Source organism: Mustela lutreola, chromosome 12, assembly GCF_030435805.1.
Source record: "Mustela lutreola isolate mMusLut2 chromosome 12, mMusLut2.pri, whole genome shotgun sequence".
Classification (NCBI taxonomy): domain Eukaryota; kingdom Metazoa; phylum Chordata; class Mammalia; order Carnivora; family Mustelidae; genus Mustela; species Mustela lutreola.
Window position 1 is genome coordinate 25,366,551 of NC_081301.1, and position 20,810 is coordinate 25,387,360.

The following is a 20,810-nucleotide window of genomic DNA, read 5'->3' on the forward strand; positions in this document are numbered from 1 at the left end:
CATGACTAAATAAGGTTATCCCAGAAAAGCAAGGATGCTCAAAACCAGGAAATCTATTGAGGTAGCTCATTACATTAACAGAACACAGTAGAATTACCATGTGATCATCTTGACAGATGCCAAAACAAGTTGTTAATAAAATTTAATATCCATTTCTGATTACAAACAAAACAAAATAAAACAAAATTGAATTTTCAGTAATTCACAACTAGAAGAGTACTTTTTTCATTATCAGGATATCTACCAGGAAATTACAGCAAAACTTACTACTACTGAAATATTAAAAGCATTCTCATTAAGATCAGGAATTAAAAAAGAAAATACCTGTTATTCACTGATACAATTCAACATTTGACTGAGGTCTTGGCCTTTGAGATAAGAAATTTTAAGAGTAAATATGAGATAGATTGAGACCAAACCATCATCATTTGTGAATGCAAATTAGAAACTCTCAAACAATCTTCTTAAAAATGAATAGAACTCAGAGTTCAAGAAAGGAACTGAGGGGGCACCTGGGTGGCTCAGTGGGTTAAAGCCTCTGCCTTCGGCTCGGGTCATGGTCCCAGGGTCCTGGGATCGAGCCCCACATCGGGCTTTCTGCTCAACAGGGAGCCTGCTTGCTCCTCTCTCTCTGCCTGTCTCCTCTGCTTACTTGTAATCTCTGTCTGTCAAATAAATAAAAATCTTAAAAAAAAAAAAAAGGAACTGAGAACAAGGGAAATATACAAAAATCTATTCATTTTCCCATATGCCAATAATATCTAAATAGGTTTGGATGCATTCAGTTTCAGTTAGAGAATGTTGAGTTAAGGTTTAAATCCTATTTCCTGAAAAGGGAATCCGTTCATTGGTATGTTCAGTGGCTCAGTAACGTTTTCAGGGACCAAGACACTATCTTTCTGCTACATCATCTCAACACACTGCTTTATTTTTGTTTTCACGTGGCCATATTATGGTTTATCCCAAACAGGTGTTGCACCTGCTCATCAGCATCGAAAGTTAGAGGAAAGAATGGGGGCAGGAGCAAAGGGGGTTTTACTTGTATTGAGGAGTAAGTATTATCAGACTTTCTCTCTTCACGCATTCTTTAATACTAGATAACATGGCCAGCGTTGATGGCGAAAGTGTTAGAGAAAATGAGCGTGTGGTAAAAGCGCAATCATTTAGATTAACTGTGGCTGGCTTAGACCTTATCATGATTCATCCTCTGGGAATGGGCATATAGCAGACCCCAAATGAAATTAGGACCCCAAATAAAATTAGCAAGAAAGGAGTTATCAGAAGCTACTCGGTAGATGACGCACAGGGTATGTCACTGTACCATTTAGAAAATACAATGGGGATGGAAGATCCCAATCACCCAGATGACAATTTTTAAAAACATCTATAATGTAGCTAAAATAAATAAACAATGAAATGTGCAAAACCCATGTGATGATATTTTAAAATCTTACTGAAAGAAACTAAGACTTATGACATGAAAATGGAGAGATCCATTGCATTTTTACATGAAAAACTTTAATATTGTTGACTCCCTTTAAAGAGTTTTATTTTTATTTATTTGACAGAGAGAGAGAGAGATATCAAATAGGCAGAGAGGTAGGCAGAGATGGGGGGGGGGAGGAGGCTCCCTACTGAGCAGAGAGTCCGATGTGGGGCTCGATCCCAGGACCCTGAGACCATGACCTGAGCCAAATGAAGGCAGAGGCTTAACCCACTGAACCACGCAGGGGCCCTGTTGATTCCCTTTATAATGATCTACAAATCCATAGTAGTCCCAACCAAAATGGCCTTTTTTCTCACCTTGATAACTGATTCTAAAGCTTACCTATAAGAGGAAATTATCATTTTCAAAAATAAGACTAGTAGGAAGCCTAATGCCTCATCATATATCATAAAATTTATTATACAGATACAGTGACAAGAGTTGAATACAAATTGAATACAGGATGGAACACAATAAAAAATACAAAATCCAAAACCAGCCTATGTACATGTGAGGGTTAGTATATAATAAATATAGTATTTCAGATCAGTTGGAAATAATCAATTATTTCAGATTTAATTTTGGAAACATGTTTCTACTTGGGAAGAAATAGTTATATTCCCTTCTCACACGATGTACAAAAATAAATTCCAGATGGATTAAAATTATAAACATGAAAAAACAAAAAACTGTAACATACTGGGACTCATGGGGAAATATTTTTACAATCCTGGGTGTGAAAAGATTTTCGAAAATGTCATAGATTGTCCAGTTAATTTACATAATAAATTTCATTGGTGAATAAATTTAAAAGACAAATGACAGACCTGCAGAAGATAAGACAGACCTGCAGAAGATATTTTCAACATATATGACAAAAATAAATATTATCTGCAGAGTTCCAATGATTCAATAAGAAAAAAACAATCTAGGGACACCTGGGTGGCTCAGTCAGTGCAGCTGCCTGCTCAGTGGAGAGTCTGCTTCTCCTTCTGCCCCTTCCCCCTGCTTATGCCCTCTCTCATTCACGTTTTCTCTCTCAAATAAAGAAATAAAATCCTTAAAAAGAAAAGATAATCCATGTTTTAAAAATGGACATAGAGTATCATCAAACAATCCACAGAAGGCATACAAAATAGGCAAAATGCATATGAAAAAGGTATTACATCTCAAATAATCATGGAAATGAAACTTATAATAATTTCATTCATCAGATTGTCAAATATCTTTTCAACTTGTGCTATCCAGTGTTGACAGGGACATACACGTACTGAGTTTGTGGAAATGCAAATCTGTACAGTGGGTTGGTAGACAATGGAGTGATAACTAAAAGAATTTAAAATATTCATAGCTTTCTGACACAAAAATCTCTATTTCTAAGAATTTATCCTATAGGAATATTTGCATATGTGAACAAAGTTGTTTGCTGTAGTTTTGTTTCCTTTTGAAAATGAAAAATTATCCAATTTTTTAAAATTTAAATTCAATTAGCCAAGGTATAGCACATCATCAATTTCTGATATAATGTTCAATGATTAATTAGTTCCCAGTTCTCCTCATATCACGTGTCCTCTTTAACTCCTGCAACCCAGTTACCCAGTCCCCCCGCCACCTCCCTTTTCACAACCCTAAGTTTGTTTCCTGGAGTCGAAAGTCTCATATGGTTTGTGTAGCATTGTTTTTAATCAAAGAAAATCTGAAGCTACTTAAATACCCAACAATAGTGGAATTATTTTATAAATTATAGCATATAAGTTTACACTATTACAAATTTTTATGTTTTCATTACAATTGAGATAGACCTATTTGCATCATTACATTAAAAATTGTTGTATTTATTTTTTAAATGCTACCTTCTTAATATTAAATATTATAGTATTAATGCTATGTTTATATATCATATATGCATGTAAATGCATAGAACAATACTTAAAAGGGTGCTTTTACACATCATTTCTTATGGATCAGAGCATATTAATGCAGGGATTGGCAGGCTTGGGCAAAAAGCTATAAAAGAGCTTTAATACTTCAGTCTGTGTATTGCTAAATTTAAAATTTTCAAAAAAAGCTTGTAGCATGTGTTTTTGCAATTAAAAATGTCTTAAAAGGGACATCTTAGTATTTGACTGAGACAGACTAAATCTCAAATCTAGGTATATATCCCCTAATCATTGTATGACTTGAATGACTTTTAAGTTCTCAGAGACTCAATTTCCTTATCTACAAATTAGGTTAAATAATACTTACTTCATAGATGGGTTAACAAATCACATGAGATTATGTAGGAAAACACCTGGCCCATAGAAGGTGCTCAGAATGTTCATTTTTTAAATGGCTAAGGTTAGAGATAAATAAATTGCAGTCTTTTTCATTTGCTTTTCTTATTTAGGCTTGAAGGAAGCATGTTGGATCAAGTGGATATTTTCAAGCATTTGGACTTGAAATTTTCATGAAAAGATGGCAAATCTACATTTTGAGATGAATTAAATATTCAACTGTTTATCATTCATTTATTTATAAAGTGAGTATGGTACTATTTACTATAGGGCAGTGTGCTGTGCGCTTGGAGGTATACAGATTAAAAGAGCCATTCCTGGGGTGCCTGGGTGGCTCAGTGGGTTAAGCCGCTGCCTTCAGCTCAGGTCATGATCTCGGGGTCCTGGGATGGAGTCCCGCGTCGGGCTCTCTGCTCAGCGGGGAGCCTGCTTCCCTCTCTCTCTCTCTCTCTCTGCCTGCCTCTCCATCTACTTGTGATTTCTGTCAAATAAATAAATAAAATCTTTAAAAAAAAAATAGAGCCATTCCTTCCTATTGAAGAGCTTGAAGTTAGCCTTAATTTAATGTTTCCAGTTTAGTGAGATAAATCCAATTCTAGAGACATTTATAAATGCTAAGGATATAGAAAAGAATACTGCTGAGAAATTGCAGAATCAGAGAATGTTTGAATTGAGTAAGACCAAGAGATCATTTATTCAACTTCCCATCCAATGTAAGAATTCCTTTCATAATATTCTTGGAAGACTAAGACAGTTTCTGCCAGAGTAATAATGATTTATTGAATGTTTACTACTGTCCCAGATACTATCCTAACTCTTCATAAACATTGTCTTGGTTTAAACATCAAAACAAAACTGAAAGCTAGTTAGCACCATATGTAATTTACAGACAGAAACTGAGACCCAGAGAGGTTAAGTAATTTGGCTGAGGTCACACAGCTAATTCACAGCTAATTCAAATTGAAATTTGAACCCAAGTCAGCCTTATCCCAGAAACTGTGTTCTTAATCTGAGCCACTACACCCTATTGTTTTTACAGCTGGGATATTTCCAGCGATATGAAAACAAATATATTAAAAATCTGTTGTTCTACTTCTTATACAGTTTTTCTCTATATAATGCTCGAATTGGTCTTTTTCTTTCTTTCTTTTTAAAGATATTATTTATTTGAGAGAGAGTGTGAGAGAGCTAACAAGTAGGTGGCAGGAGGGGCAAAAAGAGAGGGAGAAATAGACCCCCCAAGGAACAGGCAGCTCTATGTGAGGCTTGGTCCCAGGACCCGGGACTCATGCCTGAGCCAAAGGCAGTCATTCAACGGACTGAGCCATCCGGGGGGGCCCTGTGGAATCTGTCTTCTAATAACAACAGTTCCTTATTTCAGTGAGTATCAAACAACACCTGTAGTTAATTGGACTTGCCAAGGATATTAAAATCTTTCGGACATGGTTTCTATCCTCAAACAGCTTATTATCTTGCTTTTTCTGTTTGGAAAATCATGAAATGCCTGTTCTCTTTTATAAGCACACCTTCCAAAAGTTGGTAAACAAATCCATCCCCCAACCCATCTAAGTAAATACTACTCAACTTCTGACTGAATTTGTTGTTATCCCACACTAAAAATCCTTGGTTCCTTCACCTGTTGCTGGATTTCCAGAGGCTCTCCATCTCAATTCTCTCTCTCCAAATGTGTATTTGATCCTGTCCTTGAAAGATGGGGTATTGAACACAAACAGTATACTGCTGATGGTAGTACAGAGGGAGTTTAACAGACTTTCATTTGAGTATTGACTTCAATTAATATTTGCAACAATGGTTCTACCTTTTGATAACAATCATGTTATGTAGTTATATTAGGTCAACTTAATACCACTCAGTTCCCTCACATTTTTATTTTAACAAATATTCACCTACCCATCCAGGCCTTGGTTTTTTCCTTCACTTTGAACTTGTGAAATAGAAGTTTTAATCTTTTACATTTAATTCTTACATCAAGATTTTATTTATTATCTTTGTTAATACAATCTTTTAAGCAATAACTGGTCTACCATTTCAGACTGCCAAATTGTTTTTCAGTCTTGATATTGTTTTCCATTTTATTAGGTATTTCACCCAGCTTTATGGAATCCCCAATCCTCAAAGCCCAATGTTTTTGTGATCTCTTTGAAGATTCAAGGCAAAGGAGGGAGTTTTGAATTATGTTACTAATGACCTCTTCCAAGTTGGAGTAGATTCATTAATCAATCCTTCTTTGTTATCATTGTTCAATCAATCTTCCTTTGTTATCATTGTTCAAGCAGAGATGAATTCACTTAGCTAAGTTAGCATCTGTTATATTATATTATGAGAAGCAGAAAACATGTTCTTGAAATTAGGATACGTTACATGCATGGTATTTTCCTGTACTTGTTAATTTGGTCTGATTTATTCTTATTGAACCCATACTGGATCCAATAATCACTGTATTCTTTCCTAAATGCTTTCAAATAATTTATCTCAACCACCTACTACTACCTCTTTCTTTTTTATTTCTCTTCAAGTTATACAAAGGATTCAGGTCAACTTATTTTTAAAAATTCAGTAAAAAGAGGAAAATAGTTAAAGAAATGGGAGCAAGAGTAAAAATGATTAGAAAGGGAATTGCAGTAATTTAACAGTAATGCATGGCACAGACTTCTCCCTACTCGTGTGTTTGGGGCAGGCCGGAACAGGTGAGACACAGTATTAGTGATGAGGCACTCAGAAGACAACAGCAAGGTTTTGGCTGTTTATGTTTGGTTTTAAACATTTAAGAGAGCCATTACATCTGTGGATTTACCTGCAACCCTTCAACAGGGCAGTGGGATAATATCAAATCCCGATTGGATAAGAGCAGTTCTAGAACGGCCAAAGCAATGCTATCTGTGTGGGCATGTTTTTCTCTGGTCTGACCTCATCCAGGACAACCCAGAGAACCAGAGGGTAGGAAATATTGCTTGTGCTTCAGGCAATTCTCTATTAATGGCATTGCTTGCAACCATGTTTTTTATTTGTTTGGAATAGCTGGGCTCTCTAGTGAGAACTTTGTTTAGATCATCTGTGTCGCCGGTTAAAGGCATATCTATGTGAATAAGTTCTCTATAGAAAGTTAAGAAACTATACTAAGAAGTGGTTTATCATCTATTTAATTAAGGCCCATTGGTTATCAAAGTTAGAAGTATAGCTTCTTGAGATAATGACAGTAGCTCACTGATGAACTTAGGAATAATTTCATTTTAATGAGATATTTACATAGACTTGCATATTATTAAAACATAGAAATATTAATATTTATTTCAGCCAGATGAAATCTTCTTGGTACTAGGTGGATTTAAATAATAAATTTTAAAATAAAAAGAATTTGCTATTGATAATATTTATATTTCTATTTCAATAATTTTCTTTTTGTTTTTTCTGTCCTGTTTTCAGTTTCAGCAGAAACCAAAAAAATTTCCAGAAATTTCTGGATGCAAACAAGGGAGCAGAGTGTTATCCTTTCTAATATTTATTGAGCCATATTTTATTATTCTTAAGACATGTTAAATATTGTTAAAAAATAATCTCTCACCTAGTGTATATTTTCTCCCACTTTAGCAAGTGCTTAAGAATAGTACCACTTGGGGCACCCAGGTGGCTCAGTCTTGGGCATCTGACTCTTGATTTCAGCTCAGGTCTTGGTCTGAGGGTTGTGAGATAGAGCCTTGCCTAGGCATCCATGCTGAGCATGGATCCTGCTTAAGAGTCTCACTCTCTCCATCCCTCTAAAAATAAATAAATAAATAAAATTTAAAAAAATAAAAATTTAAAAAGAAAGAAGAATACCACTTGGTCATCTGCCCAAATAGCTTATAGTTGAACAAGAAACAGAGTCCAACCTACTCTGTTCACTACCTACCTAGTTCACTACCAAGTGTGTGAACAGCGCTACCATGATCAGTTATGCACTGTCCTCCATAGCAGATGTCCATATTTATGCAGCCTACCTCTGGGTTCACATATAGCAGTGATGAAGATTCCTTGGCTTGCAGACTGCTTCCCACTTCAAGTACCCATGCTTCTCTGTTTCTCTGCCTAGAGACCTTTGCTAGCACTGAAAAACATGCACAAGGTAACCTGGGACATGCTAAATATTTACTTCCCCGGGTGGGAAACTCTCAACCAATGAGTCTGTGAATATCTCCCCCAGCACGACCCACCTGACAATGCTGAAGCCATATCCTTCATGCTTCCTCAGAGGGTCGCTGTGAAACTGAGCCAGTTGCCCATAGCAATAGCATGCTTATTAATACACCCTCTTTCTGTCTCCCTCAAATCCTTGTCTCAAAAAAACCACAAAGTAAGATATCCTCTTTCACCACCTCTATTGAAATTTCATTGGACTTGATTTCAAGTAAGCAGCTCCCTAGAGGGAGAGGGGGAGCCCTATCTGTAGCTCAGGTGAGGTAACAATGGAGTGGAAGGAAGATGGTGTTATGGAAAAAACATGGAAGTGGGAACCAGAACATCTAGCCTATGACCTCTAATCAAATCTCAGTCCCCATCAAACTCAATGTTTTGCTTTGTATTTGAATATACTATTTGGTTGTTCTCTGATTCTCTTGATTCTCCTCCAATCTCACAACCACACACTCTGTCTTCTTTGCTGGGCACTCATCAACTTCCCATCACGGTCTCTTAGAGAGAGCTAAGCTCAGTTCCCACACTCCTTCCTTTGGTTGTCTAAACCCAATACACATGCAGTGAACAATGAAAGAACCCAGCTATAAATCAGGAGAGGCTGGCCTACAAGATCTCTCATCTCCCTTTCACTCAAATATCACATGACTTTAGTTGACTATGAAAGTATAAAAGACATGCTATAACTTGTTCATCAGAGGAAAGCTTTTCACTATCTTTATTAATCTCCAAAAACCGCCTTTCTCACATTTCTCCATTCATTGGGGGAATATCTCTTAGAATGCAGAAGCTGATATGTACTCATCATCTTATATCTTCCCCATCTATCTTAATTAATTACTGTTTCATTTCTAATCTGAGAAATTATTTACAAAACGATAACATATCTACCTAAAGCTTATAGACCTGTCGTTGTTCTTTTCAGTCTTTGCTTTAAGCTGAAATCCAGGTTTTTTCAAATTTATCAAAACGTGAAAACCTGCCAGGAAATCTGCCAGGATGAAGACTGGATTTTATTCTTTCATAAATCCCCCTTCAATCCCAAGTGCAACTGGTGATTGACTATACAACTTCATTTTTTTAGGACCTTCCTTTTCTTAGTATGATTTTGACCTAGTCATTTCTTTTGTAAATTCTTGCCCTTTTTTTTTGGTAGTTCCGAAGTGTTTTATGATTATTTGCTAGACTGAACTGAGATCTTATTGGTTCTTATTTTCTAAATATCCCATGATTCATTTCATACTTAAAATGCAGAAAATAACAAATACTAAAAATATGTTAGAAACAAAGAACTCTGAATAATGATAAGGCATGTGTTGGACCTTTTGTGAAAATTATGGTTCCCTGTTTTTTTGAGGACCTCAATGTCTCTTCATTCCTGGGGTGATTTTGGTGTAAATTGTCACATGTGGAGACTTCCGGGAAGGTTTTGAAAATCTTCGTGGATTTTCAACAGGATAGAAGTGGCCAGGGTAAGTGGAGGAGAGAATAGTGTCAGTGGCAGGGAGGGAAAGGGAAATTAGATTCAATCACTGATATGTAAATACCTATTAAGTGCTTGTTCTGTGCCAGGCAATGTGTTAGACAGGGGAAATACAACCGTAAGCAAATCCAGACAGTATCACCGACCTTCTAGAAGGTTATATTCTAGGAGGGCAAAGCAGGAGAGGCTGGAGTCAGAAGAAATATGGCTCCACATGAGAAGTGTTAAATTGCAGCCATGAGATGTTAAGGAGGACAGTTGCTCCGGCTGGGCCTCACCCAAAAGCACCAGGCCAAGGGGTGCCTGAACACCAGCCAGAGCTCCGGCTGCTGAGTTTCCTGCAGGCATTAGGAAGAGTGACAAATTTTTGTCATTTTTCAGAAAGGTGGGTTAACAGGGGCCCTGAAGAAAGGGTCCAGGAGAACTTAACAGTCATTGGGGAGGTTTCATGGAGGGAAAAGTAACCAGTGAAGTCAGATCTGAAGAAAAGATTCAAAAAAAGAATCAAGAGGGCTGGGGGTGACCGTGGGCGGGGAGGGCAGTGAGAAGCCCATTTACTGCTCAGGGAGCAGCTTGCGGAAAGAGGATGTGCATCGTGTCTCAGAGAAGCGGAAGCAAGGATGCTGGACGGGACCGAGAAAGATGGAAAAGGTCAGAGCGGTATTTATGGGCTAAGCAGGTCAACTTGATCCCATGGGGTTGTGTTAAGGATTGAGTATTTAAAAGTGGCAAGTGTCTGCACACTTGTTGGGGAGGGGGGCAGGGCAGTACAGAAAAATGAAGGAGGCTATTGCCATGATGAGCAAGGGATGATGATAGCAGAGTCTGGGGCATGGTGAGATCTATAAAAATGTTTAATAAAAACATGTTAAAAGAGTGACAAACATACCGTTTATTGGAAATGTTGTAGAAGGAAAGACGGTATAGAGTGTGAAGCATGAAATTTAGAACCCTTAAGACCCAAGGCATACAGAGCAACACATTTTAGTTGTTTTGTTTTTGATAATGAAGGCTCTTCGTTAAAATGAATTATATTAATTTTTATATAAAGAATCTGGAGTTATAAATTGGTTCTATGCTAGTCTCAAATGTGCCCTGAACTTGGTTCCTTAAAATAGTTGACATCGGACTTACCCCCTATCCTTTCCCTTCTTTGCATATATGTGAAATTCTGTATGAGCTCCTCGATGCAATATAGCTGTTTCAATGGAATATTAATAATCTAATTTACTTTAGCAATCTAATATTGTTGAATATTTAATTGTTTTCAAACTTTGTTAGTTTCTTAGGATAAATTCCTAGAGAGATAATTTCTGGGTTATAGAATATATGTATGTATATATACATATACATATATATATACATATATATATATTTCTAAGGCTTTTGACACACAGTGCTAAATTTTCTATTAAGTGTTGGTATTTTACATTCTCATTAGCAGTACAGGAATGCTGGTTTCTCCATACTTGTACCAACATTAGATGTTTTTATTAAGAAATTAAGATTTGCTGATCTTGTACATAAAACAGAATCTTATTATTATTTTGATTTTGTCTATTACAATACATAGGGTGTTTTTTTTTTTCGAAATTAGTAGCCATTTGTATTTCTTGGCAAAATTTTTATTGTGTCATATCTTTTACTTATTGATTTGCAAGGATTCTTTACATATTGCTGTGTAAAGAATATACTTTTTATTCTTTTATTTTTTTTAGAATATGCTTTTTAAATAGGTTAAATCATTCTATCATTTCAGCATGTATTAGTGTTTTGCTCACTTTTAAGTTCATGAGGAAATTTTATTGTTATAAAACCTTAGAAAATGATTAGTAAAGATAAATAAAGTCAGGTTGCATTTTTGAAAGTGTAAGCATGAGTGAAAATGATAGACTTTGGGTATTCACATTATCTCTGCTTATTCTACTATGCTGTGGTATATTTGAGGGCATAGATTTTACAAGTAGTATTTTATAAATAATAATTATTATATTTGTAATAATGGCCAGAAGCTAGGGGTGTGCTAGTGAATGTTTAACAACTGAGTCTCCTTGTAGAATTGACTGCTTTCTGTATTATAAATACTCCTATCATGGCTGATTTCAGGATACCAAGTTGCATGACAGAGTCTTAAAAACTGGTATGAAAGCAGTACAGGATTCTAAAGAACCATCTGGATCATTAGTGGTTAAATGCTGTAGCACATAGTTTTATTGTTAGATATATTCCCAAATTTTTGAACATTAATAAATAGAGAATATTTGATTAATCAGAAAACCACATTCTCCAAATACGTCAGTCAGATGAAATTTACTTGTGATTTTCCCATTTAAATGAACGCATTATGGGAAATTCTAGGATCTTTAAATTAACTAGGAAATAATGAAGTATTTTAATCCCAAGTTATTTTCTAACATACAAATAAGACCCATGGTGGAGGTGGGGGTAGAATCATAAAACTTATATTGATTCATCTAGAAAATAAGAGGTCAGGGACTGTATTAATAATCATCTTCAAATGGCTGAGTGATGACGATTAAATGGGAATAAAACCACCACCACCACCACCACCACCACCACCACCACTACACACACACACACACACACACTCTCTCTCTCTCTCTCTCTTCCCTATTTCTATAAAGTTAGGAACAAGGGAAAATAGACAGTAACAGAGGAGGGATTTAGCTTGAAGTAAGAAGACTCACCTGGTTGCAAAAATTATCAAGAATGACTTAGTTTTGTGTTGTCCATTTTCTATATATCTGCTGAAATAATATAATTCTGTTTGAGATCATTTTGTTGTGATTTTATAGGAGATCTAATAAATTTCAGACATGGAATCCACTACTTTTTCTTTTCAGTACACAGAAGGAGAATGTATTAAGCAAAACCAGCTTAGAATATTGAGCAACATGGAGTTCTTGAAATCCAAAAGTTGAGAGTGACACTGAGCATAGGAATGACCGCCCTTGTAAGGGGGAGAGCTCAGTGATTCAGGGAGGAAAGCCTCAAGATGGGGGGATAGTGACTGGAAAATTCATTTGGTTGCTTAAAAGATCAGCTTAACTCTGGCTCAAGATTCACATTTCCCACTTGTGTCTTGTCTTCAAAAATAAAAAAGAGGAAACCACCAATGAGAACATGTGGTGCTATAAATCATCCTGACCGTTGTTAGAAAAATGAGTAAGGGTTCTAAACAGTTTCAAAAGGTCCTGACTAGCCCTTTTCACTCACCTTGAGAAGAACCATAAAAGTAAGAAAACAAAAGGAATTCTTTTTCTTTCTGTACACCAGTCATCAGCAGTGTTCTCTTTGGGCTCCTGGCATCTGGGCCCAGTTGCTGGGTTACAGGCAAATATAATCCAAACAAACACTAAAAGGTACTCTTTTGGCTCTTAACATGTTGGAAAGGTCTTCTGCCTTCCATCCTCTGTGCTAGCCAATTCTCAACGCAAAAGTGACTTTCCCACTTGTTGTCCTTTCCTTTTCTTCCTGCAGGACAACTCCTGATTATAAACTTGTCCTGGAGAAGAAGCCCTTAATTATGAGGCCATTAGACCTTTAGACCTTTCCCCCAACTTCCTGTTGAACAGCACCAGGAATTCCACCCGTTTCCAGCACCATCACCCTTCCCTGTCCTCTGAGAACTGGCAGGGTGTAGAGGCTCTCCCATACTAGCATTATTAACCCTCTGCTCCCCACATTGTCCAGTTACCAGGGAGAGACTGTCAAGGAAACAAATGGTATTTTCCACCCAGGACTCTAGTGCCAGATTCAGTGATGGACTTCCTGCTTCTCAGCACTTGTGATGTGTTATACTATATTTGAACTTGGACAGGAAAGCTACAAGCACGTTTAGAACTTTGGGAAATAAGATCTATGGCAAAAGTCAATCCATTAGCCAGTTTGTCCAGAGTATTTTATTAAGGTCTATGGGGTGCCAGGCACTTTAATAGAGTCAGGGCATTCTAGCATGCTCTGCAGAGGTTAAAGGCACTAGGATGATTTGTCCTGGAGAAGAGAAGAGTGAGAAGAAGCTGTTATAAATCCCACAATACTTAAAAGAAGCGTTATTCCAGAGAGTGGCAACCAATTGTACTTCAACTCCGTTAAGGCTAGAACATGAGGAAATACATTCAAAACGTGGGCATTTTGTTTATTTTTAAGGGAGAAATTCTCAAGAGTATATAGTTCTAAAGACATAGAAGGGTCTTTCTGGAAAGATAGCCATATTTCCTTTCTAAAAATCTTGACCAAAAGGGCTTACCTCCTCTCTGCCTGAAATGATATGGTTTTGCATGTGTTATTATGAGTCGTATGTCTTTACCCGAGGAAAAGAGCTGGACTAACTTCTGATATAGGAAACCTCTAACCATGACTGATCTTTGAAAAGCAAATATTCACCATATTTCTGGAAAGGTCAGAGTTAAGTGTCCTTTTTCTGGTGTTTTGCAAAATCTGAGCCAAAGAAGAGAAGGTATTTTTTCCAGGGTCACCCAGAATACGAGTGTTCGAACTAAACATGTATTTTGCAGGGGTATATTGTATTTTATTAAAAGTTTGCAACCTGCAGAAAGAATTTTACCCTCATTACAAAAAAAAAAAAGACATCTTTCCAAAGTGAATGTACAGTGTTTTTTTTTTTCCCCTTCGTTGTTTTTCATCATCATAGCTACTATTCATTGAGCTTCTGTTACATCAGGCAATCGACTTGGGTTTTATATACATTTTTCTCTTTTCATCCTTACACACATTATGTAAGATGAGTACTGTGGCTTTAATTTATTAGGTGATGGAACTGAGGCTTAGATAAATTCTGCTACGACTGGTCCAGTTGCAGTCACCAATCCAGAAGGTGGGAGAAACAGAATTAAAATACTGGCCTCTCTGAATGTTGAAGTTCTTTTTCCACTACTTTATCTACCCAGGAAAATATGACTCAGTCATTTTTTTTTTTTTAAAGACTTTATTTATTTATTTATTTGACAGACAGAGATCACAAGTAGGCAGAGAGGCAGGCAGAGAAAGAGGAAGGGAAGCAGGCTCCCTCCCGAGCAGGGAGAGAGCCCAATGCAGGGCTCGATCCCAGGACCCTGGGATCATGACCTGAGCTGAAGGCAGAGGCTTTACCACTTAGCCACCCAGGTGCCCCAAGACTCAGTCATTTTAGATCAAGAGGATTAAACTAATTGTTAATAAAAATATAATTCATATATACGAACTTGACGAAATTGCTGAAACATGTATGATTTATGTCAACATGCTTCAAAAATGGTTGAAAACCCTTTTCTGCCTAAGAAAATACAACAGAGTGTTGGAAGCAGGAAACATTTAAATTCCCTTACCATCCTTCTCTATCTGAAATGATTTTCCTGAGTGATTGTAAAGCCCTAAGATTGATTTCATTGGGGCTGTATTTCATAACATAACTAGCATCAAATTATGGAAATGTTTTCTAATGGCCTGGATTTTATGTTCAACAATTTTATTCTATTTTACAACCTGAGTCAGGCATGTCTTTTCCTCCTGGCTTCTGGAATATTCCAAAGTCCTTTTAAAGATGACTCTTCTACTTGGGCCTCTTCAGCTGGCATTTCCCCCTCTCTTCTCATGATCAAATTTACAGGCTCACTGTTTAATAAGAGGAGGCTTCAGGGGGGAAACATGCAGTGGTTAAAAAAAATAAGTGCCAGAACTCAATGTGATTTCAGGCAATCCTCTTAAACTCGTTGTGTCTAAGCTTTTCATCTACAAACTGGAAGTAATGACCCCTGCATCTCTCAGTTGTGAGGTTTGTTGTGAGAAGATAGGCGAAGAAGTAAACAAGAAAACTGGGTCCAACATATGTGCTGCTGTTGAGATTTGACATGTGAAGTGGGATACACCTTAGCTCACTCTGAATCCAGATGTTTGTAATAATAGATGGACTTATTATTTGGTTTGACTGCCCTTGATAGTCTGCCTTCTTCCATAGGAAACAGGAACACTTCAATGGAGAAGAATACAGTACCTCTGTCCCTTTGCTTTGAATTTTCTCTGATACGGACCTCCACCCAAATACAACTCATTATTTTCTTCGTAAAACTCGTTCCTCTTCCCACATTTCTCTCTGATGTCAGAAGACACTCAGCTTCCATCTCAATCTCTCAAATCGGAAATCCAGGAGCTGTTCCCTGCCAACCCCCGCCCCCCACCCCACCTCTCTCTTGCTCTCTTTGTCATTCTTCCCTTCCCCAATCCAACTTGTCTTCAAATCCAGCAGATTCTAACACAGATATGTTTACTGGATGTATCCACCACTTGCATCCTACAACGGCTGTCCTGGGTAAGACCTGGATCATTTCTTACTAGGACTAGGGAATTCTTTTCTGTCAGGATAGGTGGAAACACATCTTCCATCTACATTCACTATGAACTTATGTCCAAAGGAAAGTTGTACCAAGAGCGGCCCACCGATTTACCATATTTTCCTGTTGGCTTGGGCTTCTGTTCCAAATGCCTGTATTGGGAATTAGGTTGGATGACATGCCAGCTTACAGGATTGCTTATATCTGGGCTAGCTGCTCATCTGCTTCAGGTTGCTTTTTTTTTTTTCTGGGCTAACCTTTGTTTTCTGTTGGCTTTCTGTGGGTGGAGTAGGTTGGCAGAAGTGACGACAAGAAGTCTTAGACTTCTTATCTAACTGGCTGTATAGGAAGTGATTTACAGGAAGGAGAAGCATTTCCAGGAAGAAAGGAAGGCCAAGGGAGCAAGCTATCCCAAAATAATTCTCATCACAAGTTCAAGAGCTATTTCTCCCTTGCTCTTCCCCCCAAAATCTTCAGCTCCTAGTATAATGGCCCAGCTCTGGGTTCTTGATCTTGACCCATTATTGAAGCTTGGTCCACTCCTCAGGAATGCAGCTGGGGAGAGGATAGGGAGACTTGGACTTATCCCAGAGTAGTGCTGTCACATATAAATCTTGAAATTATTTTTGTGGGTTGTGACCAGTATTAAAAAAAAAATGTAGTGCTATTGAGTGTAAAGGAATAGAACACAACAGAAAAAAAATATTAGAATAGATTTCATAAGGTAAGGGTATCACTTTTTCATGTAACCTTTGTTTCAGTCATAGGTAGGATAATTGTGTGTGCATATAACTGTGTTGGGTCATAGTATAAAACATATTTCTTACTGTGTGGGTCAGAGTCTAAAAAAGTTTTGAAGCTACTGTTAGGTTAGACCATATAGACAACAGTCTGTCTCTGCTTCTGATTTTCCCCCTTTGATCCATCCTCCATCCCCCAAACTGCTATTTAAATAGTCTTCCTACAAACCAGTGTGATCACACAATCACCCTTTTTAAGAATCTCTACTACATAGGACCCATTCATTAGTGTGATGGTCAAGGTCTTCAGCACCTGCTTCCAACCACTTTTTCAGTCTCATTTACTGTTACATTCCTCCTTATTGGTCTACTCTATCTTTTCCAAAAGTGTCTCTCATATTTGTCTTTTGTCTTTACTTGTATTGTTCTTTGGCCTAGAATGTCATTTCACTACTCTACTTGCCTATTCAACTCATTAAAAAATTGTTTTAAAATAATACTTATCTGATTAAAACTTCAGGATATGAGAGACGTTACTAAGTATAAAATAAACTCACATAACCCCATAATCCAAAAATAGTATTATATCTTTATATGTATCTTCTACTGTTTATGTCAAAGCACATGCAGATATCTTATGTATAAAAACACATGTATTTAGAACACTTCTTTTTCACTTAATATACAGGGAAAGTTTCCAATGTCATTAAATATTCTTCTAAAATATAGGTAATGGATCATTACATTTTAGATATTCTCAAACATTTAAAAGTTTCAAATATTTTATTTTTATAAATTATGCCTCGATGTATGTCTTTATGTGTCTCTCTTTGAACAGAATATTAGATTTGGATTTATTGGGTGAAATTATATTAACATTTTAAGGGCCTTGATAAACTTTGCTTGATTCCTCATAAAAACGTGCCAATACGGATATTATCATTTACAAAATGCTTGCCAGTCTGATAGATGAAAAATAGTTTTGAATTATTTTCATGTGCATTTTTGGGTATTAAGATTAATCTCTTTTTTTCATGTTTATGGTCATTTATATTACATTTTAGAGGAAATTGCTTGCCGATGGCCATCATCCATTTTTTAATTAGGTTGCTTTTCTGTGTGTTTTTTTTAAATTATTATAAGTCCTGCTTATTCTTCAAAGTTCAATTTAAGACACAATTTCTCCATGAAACTTCCTTCTAGTTTCTTAGTCTGAATTTTTGTTTTGTTAGAGACTTATTTGTACCTCCTCTTAGTGATCAGTTTACTCTGCCATGTTGGTTGCTCTCTTCTCCCACTTAATGACAAGATTCTGGGAAGAAAAAACCTTCTCTAATTTTTTAAAAATCTCTCTCCAGTAAAAGGTCCAGATTGCATATTCAGTATATCGTTGGCATTCTTTGTCAAGCTAGAGAGCCGAGCCTTCCTTCCTCAATCTGAAATTTGATAGGTTATTCTTCCTGGATGCTTTTAGAACATTCTATCTGAGGCTGCGCTCACATATATTTAGGAAGATTCAATAAGCACAGAATGCATTTTTCTTGGGGTGCTGAGAAGAGGGAGAGAGCACTGCCCTTTCTGAAGTCTGTTTGGCTCTGCTTCCTAGTTCCATTTAAGAGAATTCCACCAGCATGAGAGGTTTTGCTCTCGGGGTGATGTGAAGCTTCTCTTTTCCTCAACTGTGGCATTCTGCCTTGTTGCACGTACAGGCCACTTGAGATCATTGAGATGACTTTTGTAAATTGATCAGAAGTTTGAATCCTAATACGTAGTTGCTGGATTGAACCTCAGAGATCATCCAGTCTCACATCTTAGACCCTCTGCCGGCTTCTCCTCCAGAGACTTCTCCTACTGGATGGAGGTGGCACCGACCTCTCAAAAAAGAACAAAACTCAGCCCCAGCATCAGGGGACAATTCTCTCTTTGCACACTGCGTCCTGAAGGACTGTCCTCTGGGCACCTTTCCTGGAGAGGAGCATCCATTTGACCCATCATTTGGCCAGGGCCAGTAGAAGGCGCCCCTCGAGAGGGTTCCCTAGCTTAGCTCCCCTGCCTGCCTGGTTGATGGTGTTTTCTGGGAGTGGCCACCACACACCTGTGTCTTCTGTCTGCTTGTGGCTCTTGCAGTGGCTTCCTTTGAACATGTTCTCTGAAGGACTCTGATTTTTTTTTTAATATAATTTTTTATTTTTTATAAACATATATTTTTATCCCCAGTGGTACAGGTCTGTGAATCACCAGGTTTACACACTTCACAGCACTCACCAAAGCACATACCCTCAGAAGGACTCTGATTTTTAATTTGCCTCTTAAATGCCACACTTACTCAGAGCTTTGCAGACACTGTACCATTATTTCTTCCAACTGTTCCCATTTTACATTGGAGGAATTGAGGCCCATGGGTAGTTAAAGTAGTAAGGTCGGGCAACTGGTGAAGTCAGTAGAGCGAGCCCTTGAGCCCATGTTTGCCTCACGCAGACTCATGTTACTTTCACTACACCAGGTTTCAATTCAAAGAAGAGCGATTTGGATTACTGAAACCATATGTGCATCTCTGAGAGGCTCTCTTGCTTTTCATAATGCAAACCTTAAATTTTGGGGGTGGCAGGGAGAAGATTTGTTTTCAGATACATTTATTTCAAAACTTAATTGTAGGTATTTTGTATGACATCTGAGTAAGTGTTTATAGAGGGGTGGTACAAAAAAACGTAAAAAATAGTAGGTGATCCAAACGATTTATCAAATGAAAGAGAATTATAAGCTTATTCTAATCAAGAATATGTTTAATTTAATGAGGAATTGAGACCCAGGACCCACAACATCAGGAGGTGCTCTGCGGAGCAGTTGTAACCACAGACCTTGGAGGGAATCAGAACTGGATTGAAATCCTAGTTTTGCCAAACACTTCATCTCTCTCGCGAGTCCCTAAATTTACTCATCTGTAAAGATAGGTAATAATACCTATCTCTTAGGCACTTAATGAGATAATGATTCATTCCTTCATCTATTCATTCCTTTGACAAAAGTAGTTTTTGAATATTTACAATTTGCATGACACTGGAGATGAAGTCACGAACAAGACACATACAAGGTTCCTGCCCTAAGAGCTTTGACAGTCTGGTGGTTAAATGTAAAGTGTTTGTCATGGTGTCAAGTACATGCTCAGCACTAATAAGTGGTAGATGTTACTATTATAATAATATTATTATTATCATTATTATTACAAGCGTGCATTTTTACAACTTCTTGTAATTTTGACGTATCTTACATTTGATAATAGGTGCGAGAGCTAGTTAACGTTTTCCTGTATTGGCATTTCTAATTAAAGGATAGTGTCGTAAGGTAACAAGCAATTATTGTTAACAAAGGAAGTACTGTATAATCAGAGCCCTGCTTCAAGAATGTAGGATTTCTTCTCTGCTCCTTACTTGACTGTTATTCTGTCTCTAGCCACATGAAACACTCAGAACAGTGTCTGGCGCAATGAATAACTATTAGTCGAAAAAAGAATGTACGAATGAATGAAGGTTGCACAAACTCTAAACACAGCATCTGGCTGCTGCCTGTAGAAGAGGAGGCTGGCTGGTTATAAATTGTACAATGATAGTCCCCTGGTAAAAAAAAATGCACCAAGACTTTTTTTTTGTAAACTCAAGCACCTTGGGGGAAAATTCAAAATGGGAGACTCTAAGCAAGAAAGTTATTTTTAATGTCACTAGACTACCTTAGAAGAAGAGAAAGGGAAAAGAGTCTGCATATGCAATAATCATCTCCTGCAAATTAAGGATTCTAATCTGAGGCAATTAAATGCTGAAATGGTTATTCGGGCATTTTTCCCATGCACATTTATTTCACAATGAACTGTTACCTGTAACAGTTCAACTTAGTATTTTATAATAATTTACTACCTTTTGAGATTCATCTAGAATTTAATGCCTTATTCAATGGAAATAACTTTTACATGCACTTAGAACATATAGTTTCAAGTGTTTAGTAATGGAAAGAACATGTGGCATAGAACTTTGAAAGGGTTTCTGCCATATCAGATTCACATCCATAAAGATAAATTTGTTTATGTGGGTCAGATTCCATTTCAACAAATACCTGTGTGCAAAAGATTAGAAAAAAAAAAGCCCCAAGTAATAATCTGTTCATTTGACATCATAAACTATGTTCATTTAATATTATATTTATCTACCTCATAATATATCATAAAAAGTAGTATAACAAAAAATACTTTTATTGAATTCGAGATCATGGAATTTGACCCATACATTATTTAAC